This window comes from Hippopotamus amphibius, chromosome 8 (genome assembly GCF_030028045.1).
Source record: "Hippopotamus amphibius kiboko isolate mHipAmp2 chromosome 8, mHipAmp2.hap2, whole genome shotgun sequence".
Classification (NCBI taxonomy): Eukaryota; Metazoa; Chordata; class Mammalia; order Artiodactyla; family Hippopotamidae; genus Hippopotamus; species Hippopotamus amphibius.
The window spans coordinates 19,343,778-19,355,842 of record NC_080193.1 but is presented as its reverse complement, the minus strand read 5'-3'; the positions used below and the strand labels follow the sequence as shown (position 1 = coordinate 19,355,842).

At 43.7% G+C, this 12,065-nt stretch overlaps 1 pseudogene; it reads left to right on the top strand.

Annotated features, from left to right (window-relative positions):
- Positions 1 to 6,472: 6,472 nt before the first annotated feature.
- LOC130859707 (U6 spliceosomal RNA) lies at positions 6,473 to 6,573 on the top strand (annotated as a pseudogene).
- The last annotated feature ends 5,492 nt before the right edge of the window (positions 6,574 to 12,065 follow it).

Genomic DNA, 12,065 nt, shown 5'->3' with positions numbered 1-12,065 from the left:
CAACTAAGCCTGTGCACCACAACTACTGAGCCTGCACTCTAGAGCCTGCAAACCACAATTACTGAAGCCCTTGTGCCTAGAGCCTGTGCTCTGCAACAAGAGAGGCCATGGCAATGAGAAGCCCGTGCACCGCAGCTAAGAGTTGCCCCCATTCACCTCAACTAGAGAAAGCCCATGTGCAGCAAAAAATACCCAACACAGTCAATCAATCAATCAAATTTATTAAAACAAAAACAAAAACATTTGTCTGGCAAATGTTTATATAATGCTTATATAATGGTGGTTATTATTTTCCCTTTGGCGGGGTGTGCTGTGCTCAAGGAGAGGGTATTATTTCATTCCAAACCTGATGAATTGGCTAATCTCTAAGTATTCACGAAAGGCAGAATATCAGTGAGAATCCAACCAGGAAAAACAGACACTAGAACAGGGGAATTTATACAAAGAATTGCTTCACAGGTAATGGAAGAACCATGGAAAAGGCAAACAGGAGAGCGTGAAGAACCTACAGATTAGCAATAGCAGGAAGGCCAGTACCACCCCTGGGATTGGAGGGACAGAGTGGGGAGGTGATGTTTCTGGTACCCAGGAAGGATTGGAGTCACCAGATAGAAGCTGGACCCACAGTGGGCCTGTTGGTGGAAGGTGGGGACATAGGAAATGTAGCTGCTGCTGGAAATATTACCTGAGGCAGAGAGAGGGAGAAATACTCTGGCTTCTCCCTTCCTCCCACCCACCAGTCTCCTATCACTGCATCCCATTGGTCGATCTACACAAGAAGCCAGTTGATTTGGCAGCCTGCAGAGGTTGACCTCCATGTGATACAGAGCTCAGCAGAGGAAGGGCAAGGAATGGATATGAGGGCAAACGAGCCCAGGCCCAACACTGGGGACCTGGAGTTATATTTAATCTCTCTAAGCCTCAGATTCCCCATCTAGAAGACGGGGATAATGATGTCTTGTGAGTACCTCTCACAGTACAGCTGTCTGCATAAACAAGATAGCAAAGAGAAACAGTTGAACCTGGTGCGCCGGGCACCTAGTAAGGAGTGTGTGAATGTGAAGGAATTATCAAGTTAGTTGTTTTTTGGTCAGAGGATGAAAGGAAGGAAGAGGACAGAGGCCTGGGAATAAACTCAAGGTACTGCAGCAGTTCTGGTGCTAGTGATATTTTTATCTTGCAGACGTGCCCATCTGTCCTCTCTCTGTTTTCAGCTGGTGACTGTCAGTCTCCTTTTAGAAACCCTGAGTCAGGGCTCACCACACAAAGTTCAGGGTAGTCGCCACACTCCTTCAAAAGGACTTCAATCCACTAGATTTTTAGTTGGTGTCTCTGCCTCCAATTGCTGCCAAACTTTCTTTGCCTCTCCTGGCCTGGGGCTGAGCCATTTCCAGGATCTCTCTTTGTGTAATTAAAAAGAAAAATAGAACTGCCAATGTTGCCAAACATGTATTTAAAGTGACACCCTGGGTTCAGGGAGTGAAAAATAAAAATGTTTAAGGTTTAGATTAAAAGTCTCCATGCCCAGCTGTCTCCTGACCTTGGAATGTCTCCTCGGCCCTGCCGCCTTTAATCCCCTGCCCTGGCTTGTAAAAGCCTTTTAGACCGAGGGCATTTATTTCCCCGAGAACTATTCCAGCCTAATCACATAAAAATGCCCAGCAGCACAGGAACAGCCTGTCAAGTGCAATGCAGTTCTGTGGTTCTCTCCAGAGGCCCTGGAGAAGGTGGGGAAATTGGGGCTTGGATCACCCTAGGAGCCACCCCTGAGTCCTCGCTTCCCTTCACTGTGCCCTTCCCCTGCCACATCTAATCCATCAGAAAACCCAGTCGATTGTAACCCTTAACGTTTTCTTAAAATCTGACCTCTTCTCCCCAGTATCACTGCTTCCATCTTAGCCAGGCCACCATCATCACTCCCTGAGAGGTCTGCAGTAACCTGCTCCCTGATGTCTCTGCTTCTAAAGCCATTCTGGGGAACTTCCCTGGTGGTCCAGTGTGTGAGACTGTGTGTTCCCAATGTAGGGGCCCGGGTTCAATCCCTGGTTGGGGAGCTAGATCCTGCATGTATGCCGCAACTTAGAATCTGCATGCTGCAAATTAGAATCCACATGCCACAACTAAGACCCGGTGCAGGGTCTCAGTTTTATTTATTAAAAAATTTTTTTTAAATTTATTTATTAAAAATAAATAATAAAATAAATTAATTAACATTAAAACCATTCTGTAACAGCAACCAGAAAAATCTTTCTAAAGCAAATCTGATGCTGTCCCTTCTCTGGCTGTACTATCTTCCCACTGTTGCTGTAACAAATTACACAAATTCAGTGACTTGAAACTCTACAAATGTATTCTCCTACACTTCCAAAGTTCAGAAGTCCAAAACGAGTCATAAAGGGCTAAGATTAAGCTGATGAGAGGACTGGTTCCTTCTGGAAACTCTGAGGAGAAATCCATTTCCTTGCCTTTTTCAGCTTCTGTACTCCTTGGCTTGTGAGCCCTTCCCACTTCTTCAAAGCACGTTAGTCCAGTCTCTGCTTTTAGCGTCACATCTCCTCTCTCGAGCCCTCCTCTACTTTGTATAAGGACCCTGTGTTTACCTTGGGCTCATCAGGATTATTAAAGATAATCTCCCCATCTCAAGATCCTTGACTTGGTCACATCTGCAAAGCTCCTTCTGCCATATGAGGTGATGTTTTCACAGGTTCCGGGGATTAGGATGTGGACGTCTTCGGGGGTCATTATTCAGCCTACCACACCTGCTTAAAGCCTTCCAATGGCTTTGCATCTGAGTTAGAATAAAATCCAAGCTCCTTACCCTTAACAAGAAAGTCTCATCTGATCTAGTGCCTTCCTATTGCTCCAGTACCATGCTCTGCCCCACCCCGCACCCCTTAGCTTCCCTTGCTTCTCACAGTTCTTTCCACAGCCAAGCCTAATATGTCTTGTCTCAAGGCCTCTGCACATGCTGTTTCTTCTGCCTAATTGCTTTTCCCCCAGATCTTCATGTGGCTGGCTGCTTCTTCCCTTTTAGACTTTAGCTGAAGTCTAAAGAGACTTCTCAGAGAGGCCTTTCCCTGATTAATCCATCTCACCCACCACTCCCTGCTCTCTCTCATATCACCTAGGTATACTTAATGTCAACAGAAGCACTTAATGTTACTGTTGTTGGTGTTTTTGTTTACTTATTTACTGTCTCTCTCCTCCTTTAGAAAGTGAGCAAATGAGAGAGAAAAACTCTTCCTTGCGTTGGTCACTGCTGTGTCCCCAGCAACTGGTAAACAGTATCCTTGATAAATGTTTGTTGAATGGATGGATGGATGGATGGATGCTGATGATGGTCTGGACATCCAATTTGGTCTCTGGGCTTCAGTGTCCAGGATTTAGGCTCAGGATGGAGTTAGGTCAGAGAGGCAGGAGGGTGCAACATTTAATGAGTACTTCCTGTGTACCAGGCCCTGTGCTAGTCTTTCGTTTATGCAATTTAACATTTATTGAACACCTACTGTATGCCAGGCCTGGTGCAAGTTACTTATTCATGCGTTATTTATTCAATTCAAGGAGCATTTGAGTGCCTACTGAATGCTAGGCAATGTATATTTCACAAGCATCTACTGTATACTGGCTGCCCCAAATCAGTGCCTACATACACAGTAGTTACATAAATGCCTGAATCAATGAATGCCCTCAAGGAGCCCCCAGTCTTCCTGCTAAAAAGGACTGTAAATAAATAAATCTAACGCACAAAGATAAGCTATAACATGGGTGTGTTCAGAGTGCAGAGGGGCCCCTTATCACCTTGTACTGGCAGGTACATTTCCCAGTCTTATCTTCTCACCTGGGAACTAGCTCTTTGAAGGTCAGGTAGACTCACCCCTCACTCACCTGCCTGTCCATCCCTTGGGCACCCAGGAAGGATCTTGCCTGTAGCACGTGCTCAGTCAATGCCTGTTGTCTAATTACTGCTGATCCCCTACTGGCAGTTGTTCCTTCATTCATATCCCGGGCAAGAGGGCAGCAGCCTGGTCCTAACCCTGGTGCTGCTGGCAGTGTGCTGGGGGCCTCCGACAGGCTACCCACCCTCCCATTTGGCTTGATTTTTCCAGCCATTGATGAGAGATTTGGTCTCCTTCCTTGGTGTAATCCCTTGCCTGGACTTCTATATAATCTATTCTTATAAAAATTCAGGCAATGCATAGAAACTGTTAAAGATTCAAATCCTCACCATAAGGGACTTCCCTGGTGGCCTAGTGGTTAGGATTCCAGGCTTTCACTGCAGTGGCCCGGGTTCAATCCCTGGTTGGGGAAGATCCCGCAAGCCACGTGGTGCAGCCAAAAACCAAACCAAACCAAACAGATCCTTGCCATCGTCACAAGGTTTGGCCTGATATGACACTTTCCTTCCCTCCTTCCTTCTCTTCTTCTTTTTAAAAAAGTAGTTTTACCAAAATTACCATTTTAACCATTTTAACATGTACAGTTCTGTGGCATTAAGTACATTCCCACTGTTAGGCCACCATCACCAGCGTCCTTTCCTTCTTTTTTAATAATAATACATAAGATGCACTATTTAGGTATTATCTTTTAATGGGGTCTTACATTTAATGATCAGTTCGTTTAGTTACAAAGATAACTTTAATAATGTACCAGTGATTTTGATAAGAAATGGCTGATATGGAGTTTGTGATAGTAAAATGAAGTAGTGAAATTACTTTTTGGACAGATGTAGAGAACAAACATATGGACACCAAGTGGGGAAAGTGGGGGGGGGGATGGGGGGAGTTTAAGATGAATTGGGAGATTGGGATTGCCATATATACATTACCAATAAGAAAAAAATGTCAAATTGTACACTTTAAATATATGCAGTTTATTGTATGTCAAAAAAAATATTTCCAGTTGCTTCCCATCACACTTATAATAAATTCCAAAGTTTTGCACACACACACACAAACTGGAAGCCTAGAGAGGGACAAGTACCACTGCCACGTTCAAATAAAGTTGTATCCTAGGGGAAAAAAAAAGTGCAGAGGAGGTGAGTCCATAAAGAATAGAATAAAATAAAATAAAGTTTAAACCATAAAAAGAAAAAAGAAGTTACTTTTTGGAGTTACTGTTATGCAAAGTAATTAAGATTGTGCCACTGTGAGCAAGTATAAAAACAAAGAATACTATGCAGTTGTAGGCTTAAAAAATAGGAAATAAACATATATATGGTGTATTTTATTTTATTTTTAAAATTTTTTATTAATGTTTTTAAAATTTATTGATTTATGTTTAGGCTGTGTTGGGTCTTTGTTGCGCTTGGATTTTCTCTAGTTGCGGCGAGCAGGGGCTACTCTTTGTTGTGGTCTGCAGGCTTTTCATTGCGGTGGCTTCTCTTGTTGCGGAGCATGGGCGCTAGGCACATGGGCTTCAGTAGCTGTGGCACACGGGTTTAGTTACTCCGTGGCATGTGGGATCTTACCAGACCAGGGATCGAACCTGTGTCCACTGCATTGGCAGACAGATTCTTAACCACTGCACTACCAGGGAAGTCCCAACATATATATGGTTTAAAATAATAATATATTATTGTGATCATCAATTTAAGAAACAAAACTTTACCACTTTCACAGCAGCATTATTCACAACAGCCAAAAGGTAGAAACAACCCAAACGTCCATCAGTGGAAGAATGGAAAAACAAGGTGCTATATACATACCATGGAATATTAGTCTTAATAAAGAAGGAAATTCTGACACATGGTACAATATGGATGAGAGTTGAAGACATCATGCTTAGTGAAATAAGCCAGTCACAGAAGGACAAATATGGTGTGATTCCACTTACATGAAGTATCTAGAGGAGTCAAGTTCATAGAAATGCAAAATAGAATGGTAGTTGCTAGAGGCTGGGTGGAGGGGGATTTGGGGAGAGTTATTTATTCATTGGGTGTGGAGTTTCTGTTTGGGATTGTTTTGGGCTGAATGTTTATGTCCTCCCCAAACTGTCATTTTGAAGCCCTAATCCCCAGTGTGATAGAACCTTTGGAAGGTAATTAGTTTTAGATTAGGTCACGAGAATGGGATCCTTACGAGGGGATTAATGCCCTTATAAGAGAAGGAGAGAGAGAGAGGTCCCTCTCCACACATGTACCTAGGAAAGGCCATACAAGCACACAGGGAGAAGGTGGCTGCCTACAAACCAGGAAGTCGGTCCTCACTGGAAACTGAATCTGCTGGCACCTTGACCTTGGATTTCCCAGCCTCCAGAAATGTGAGAAATAAATGCCTGTTGTTTAAGTCACCCAGTCTATGGAATTTCGTTATTCTGGCCCAAGGTAACTAAGACAAGGATAATGAAAAAGTTCTAGAGTTGGATGGTGGTGACAGTTGCACCAAAATATAAATGTACTTAATGCTATTGAACTGTACACTGAAAAATGGTTAAAATGATAAACCCTACATTATATGTATTTTGATACAGTTAAAAAAGTGCTCACTTCAGTCTACTAAAATTGGAACAGTACAAAGATTGGCATGGCCCCTACACAAGGATGACATGACATGCATATTTGTGAAATGTTCCATTAAAAAAGCAAATAAAAGAGAAAAAAAGGGACTTCCCTGGTGGTCCAGTGGTTAAGACTGCATGCTCCCAATCCAGGGGACGTGGGTTCAAACCCTGGTTGGGGAACTAGATCCTGCAAGCCGCAACTAGAAGAGCCTGCATGCTGCAATGATCCCGTGTGCCACAACTAAGACTCAGCGCAGCCAAAAACAAGCAAACAAAAACAAAACCCCTAAAAAACCCTTAAAATTAAAAAAAGATCTCTTAAAAGAAAAACAAAAAACACAGAAAAAAAAACCCAAGAAAAACCCTAATATTACCAGCATTTCTCTCTGAAATTCTCCATCGCCTCATTCCAATCTCCTCCTCCTTGCTTCCCAGAAGTAACTACTATCCTCAGTTTTGGATTTATCCTTTTTTGTTCCATTGCTTTTCTATATACAGTTTACTTTGGCCTGTTTTTGAACTTTATATACACTTTACTCTGAGGCTACTTCTGCAACGTGCCTTTCAGTTCAACATTTTTTGGTCAGAGTCACCATGTAGACGCAAGGAGAACTAGGTCATTCTTTTTAACTGCTGTGTAGTATTCCATCTTCTTCAGAGCCTCTCAGCCTCTCCTCTTGGGTGATTTCCTTTGGCCACTTGCTTCATCCTAACCATTAATTACTATGTTGACAGATTCTGTGTGGGTTCTGACCAAATGGCCTCCATCTGGAGCTTCCGCATGTGACACTGAGTGACTGCCTAGGTGCTCATGCATGGGTAATCCTGAAGAAGAAGGGAATTTACACCCCATGGGACAAACCTTTGATGAGAAGCCAGAAGATAATTCGTCTCCCTTCTTCCTCTCCCCAAAACTGTCCTATGTTTCCATAGTAAATATGGCCTCTCCTTGGGACCCTCATTGACGCACCGCTTTCCCTGCCTCACTCCCCCTTTTCTGCACCCTTGTTTCCTTGGGACTGCATTCCCCAACAAAGCAGTACTGCAAACTTTTGATTCAGATTCTGCTTTCTGAGGAAACTGAGAAAGACATATCGGCAATGTGTCCATGCCCATCGATGCACAGTTGAGTCCTTCCATGTTTTCTGAGATCGCATACAATGTGGCTGGGCCTACCATCCTTATTCATGCTTCCTGGTGCACTTGAGTGTATTTCTCCAGAACGTTCCTCACTCAGAACTGCAGGATCATAGGCTGCACATTCCTTCAGGTTTATCAGATATTGCCCAATTAGTTCTTCTTTTTAAAAAAAAATTTATTTATTTATTTATTTATTGGCTGAGTTGGGTCTTCCTTGCAGCAAGCAGGGGCTACTCTTCATCGCAGTGCACAGGCTTCTCTTGTTGCAGAGCACAGCCTCTAGGCATGCAGGTTTCAGTAGTTGTGGCACACAGGCTTAGTTGCTCCGTGGCCTGTGGGATCTTCCCAGACCAGGGCTGGAACCCGTGTCCCCTACATTGGCAGGTGGATTCTTAACCACTGCACCAGCAGGGAAGTTCCGCCCAATTAGTTCTTTTTTTTTTTTTTTTTTTTTTTATTGTTAGGTATAATGTGTTTTTTTTTTTTTTTTTTTATTATTATTTTATTTTATTTTTTTTGGGGATACACCAGGTTCAATCAACTGTTTTTATTATTATTTTATTTTATTTTTTTGGGGGGTACACCAGGTTCAATCAACTGTTTTTATACACATATCCCCATATTCCCTCCCTTCCTTGACGCCCCCCCCTCGATTCCCCCCCACCCTCCCTGCCCCAGTCCTCTAAGGCATCTTCCATCCTCGAGTTGGACTCCCTTTGTTATACAACAACTTCCCACTGACTATTTTACAGTTGGTAGTATATATATGTCTGTACTACCCAGTTAGTTCTTAAAGTGCTTACTTATTTTTCCAGTGTATTTCATCCCTAACCCCCACCCTCAGCTCACTACATTTGGGTCATATGGGCCTTTTTCAGTTCCTTTACTGTATGTGCTCCCTCATCACGAGGCCTTTGCATCTGCTATTTTTTCTGCTTCCCCCACACTCAGCCTCTTTCCTCAGAGCTCAGCTCTGTGCCTCACTTCCTTAGAACAGCTCCTTGACTTCCTCCTCAACCCCAGGCCAGGTCAACCCCCTCCTCCCCCCGCCCATATTATATATCTCATAGCCTCGTATACTTCTCTGCTGTGATCCGCTTATCAGTTGCAATGTTCCCTCTATCTGTGCAACTGTTGGTACAAAGTCTCCCCTCTGCTAAATTTCACTAGCCTGAAAGTCGTGACCCACCATGTTGGTTTCAGCTCACTCCCATATCTGCAGCACCCAACACCATGCCTGGCACATACTAGGCAATTTAAAAAAAAATTATTTATTTATCCACCTACTTATTTTTTTGGCTGCATTGGGTCTTAGCTGCAGCACTTGGGATCTTTGTTGTGGTACTTGGGCTTCTCTAGTTGTGTGCATTCCAGAGTGTGTGGGCTCTCTAGTTGTGGCTCACATGCTCAATAGTTGTGGCACATGGGCTTAGTTGCCCAGTGGCATGTGGGATCTTAGTTCCCCAACCAGGAACTATGTGTCCCCTGCACTGGAAAGTGGATTCTTAACCTCTGGACCACCAGGCAAGTCCCCATACTAGGCAATTGATATTATTATTCTAATAGCTATTCTATGTTCTCACTCATGTTTGAGCTCAGTATGTAATTTTTTTCCAACATTAATTAGCATCTACTGGGGGCCAAGATCATGACAATGTAAACAAAATCCTGTTCCTTGAGGAGCTCACAGATAAAGTTTAATAAACATTAATTGAGCTCACTGGACCCTTACCTATTTTAAGTGCTTAGAGCTAAGCACTTAAAACTTTAACTGGCTCAGAAGTCACCTCTAGTCTGAGTGTTACTATAATGAGTAATGAAGACCATTGTTTATTGAGCACTTATTATGTGCCAGGCACTTTACCATTTCATTCTATCCTCATGTCCTACCAGAGAGGTAGTATTATTACCTCTATTTTACAGATGAGGAAACTGAGCCTTAGGAAGGTGAAGTCACTTGTTCCAGATCACACAGCTAGTAAATGGTGCAGACGGGATTTCTCAGCCAGAGCACCTAACTTCCTATCACGATATTAAACTTCCCCTGTCCCAATTACACTGCTTTCAGTTAGATTCCAGAGACTAAATTCTTAATCACAATGGTAAACTAATAATAGCTACCATTATGGGGCACTTATTGAGTACTAATCACTTTACATCCATCCATTCATTTATTCGGCAAATATTTACTGAGAACTTATAACATGCCAAGCTCTGTTTGAAGGGCTGGGGGTACAGAGGCAAACAAAACAGAATAAAATCCCTGCCTTGCAGAGTTGACATCCTAGCGGGAAAAGAAAAAAAAAAAAAAAAGAAAGAAAAACCCCTAAACAAACAAATAAAAAAAAAATATGATAGGTGGTAATCAGTGCTACAGAGCAAATGGAAGCAGAAAAAGGAAACAGAGTGTTATGACTGGAGTTTCCATGGTCTCATTTCATTCCCCCAACAATATATTATTTTTCCCATCATACAAATAATAATGAGATTCAGAGAGGTGTAGTCACTTTCCCCAAAGGCACACAGCTCACATGCTAAGTCAGAACTCTGGAAGAACAAGGAAACCATCCTGCACTTTTTGCTGTGCACCCACTGAGTGCCCAGGGTTGAAGACAAAAGGACCAAGAGTTTAAGATCTGCCAGGCCAGTAAGTTGATCCAGGTGAGAGGAGGAGTCACGAAGCTGCACTCAGGTGCACAGTAAACCTGATCGCTTATGGGAGATACTGAGGCTGAGACTGTAGGCTCAGGCTGACGAATCGATTCTAGAGATTAGGAGCAGAAGATGAAGGCTGCCTAGTTCTTTTGGGGGCTGTTGGTGACCCAGAGGCCCAACAGTCCTTGCCCTGCCCCCACAGCTGGCTCCGCGCCGCGCCCCTTCCGCCCTAGGTCTCCAGCCTCCAGGCCATCAAGCTGGGAGATCTAGAAAGTGGCTAGTGACAGAGTGCAACCCCCCCCCACCCCAAAGCCACAATCACATGCAAATAGGGCCTCCCCTCCCCCATCCAGCATTACTAGCTTGAGGGGCCTCCTGGATAGCAAGGGCCTGGGTTCTGGAATGGGATGCTGGTTTGCAGGCCTCAGCTGTGGGCGTTGACAGCTGGTCCCTGCCCCCAGGTGGCCCTGCAACTCAGTTTCTGCCAAGCAGATCTCATGAACCCTGAACCCGGGAGGCAGTCTGGAATAGAGTGAAGGAGAGCCTGGGCTCTGGAGCCAGAAAAGTGTAGAGCACTGCCTCCCCCAGTTCACCACTTTTGTCTGTTGCACTTCAAGAGGCCCTCTTAGAACCCTTGCACCTTCTTCAAAGAGGTACACTTTAAGGTTTAGTTGATCAAGCTGAAAACAGACATATTTTGGAGTTTGTGGGACTCATTTATTCATTCAACAAACGTTTGTTGGGTATATTTTATGAGGCAGGCCCTAGGGGCTGAAGATAAGCACTGAGCAAGACCATGTCTCAGAGACTTCTCTTTCCAATGAGACAGATAGTACACTATTAACATATGAGCATTTCATTATAATTGTGAGAAGCGTTCTGGATGAGAAAGGGTTTCGTGCTAAGGGAAATTGAACAAACTCACCTGTTCTCAATTTGCAATGGGCAAGATTTCTCTCTTTAGACTGGGGATAAAAGCCAAAGGTCCATCTCATTTCAGAACATCCTAGTCTCCCCAGGATGAAAGGCCTGCCCTTAGCCATGGATAGGTGTTGAGGGGTGAAGGAGAGGGTTTCCTATAAAGTCTGCTCTGTTTATGAATCTAGGAGGCACTCAATAAATAATTGGTGAATTACTGAATGTCATTTCAAGGAGGGTTAAAAAAGCCATTGACAGCTGCAAAGGGTGTTACACTATGGGTCTCTAGGAAAAGAGAAAATCTTAGCAGTTTTATTCCTAGCTTTCTGGAAGGGAAGGAATTTGGGGACTAGGGGAAGCAAGTTAGGGGTGTCAGACGTCCATTAGACACTTAGAGTAGGTGCTGGCACTGTGCTACCTGGAAGATAATCAATGAATGACAGAGACAGGGTTCCTGCCCCCCCAGGCTCATGGTCTGGTGACAGCACAGGCAACAATAAAATAATGTAATGAGCATCATGTAGAACCAGGAAAGAGAAGCCATCTAGACTGATTCCAGGAGGATAAATAAGAGCTATGGAGAGGAGGAGGGCTGGCAGGAGAGAATGCTCTGAGTGGAGGGACCAGCACAGGCAAAGGTCTGGAGGAGAGAAAGCAGGTTTATTTAAAGAACTCAAAATAGTTTGGCATGTTCAGACTTTGAAGGAGACCTGCTGGGGAGAGAAAGAATGTTGGAGAGAAAAGCAGGGCTGTGGCACCCATCTCAGGCAGCCTTCCTCTTGGGGGAAAACTAAATTTCTTTTCCTTTTTTTTCCATTTTTATTGGAGTATAGTTGATTCACAGTGTTGTGTTA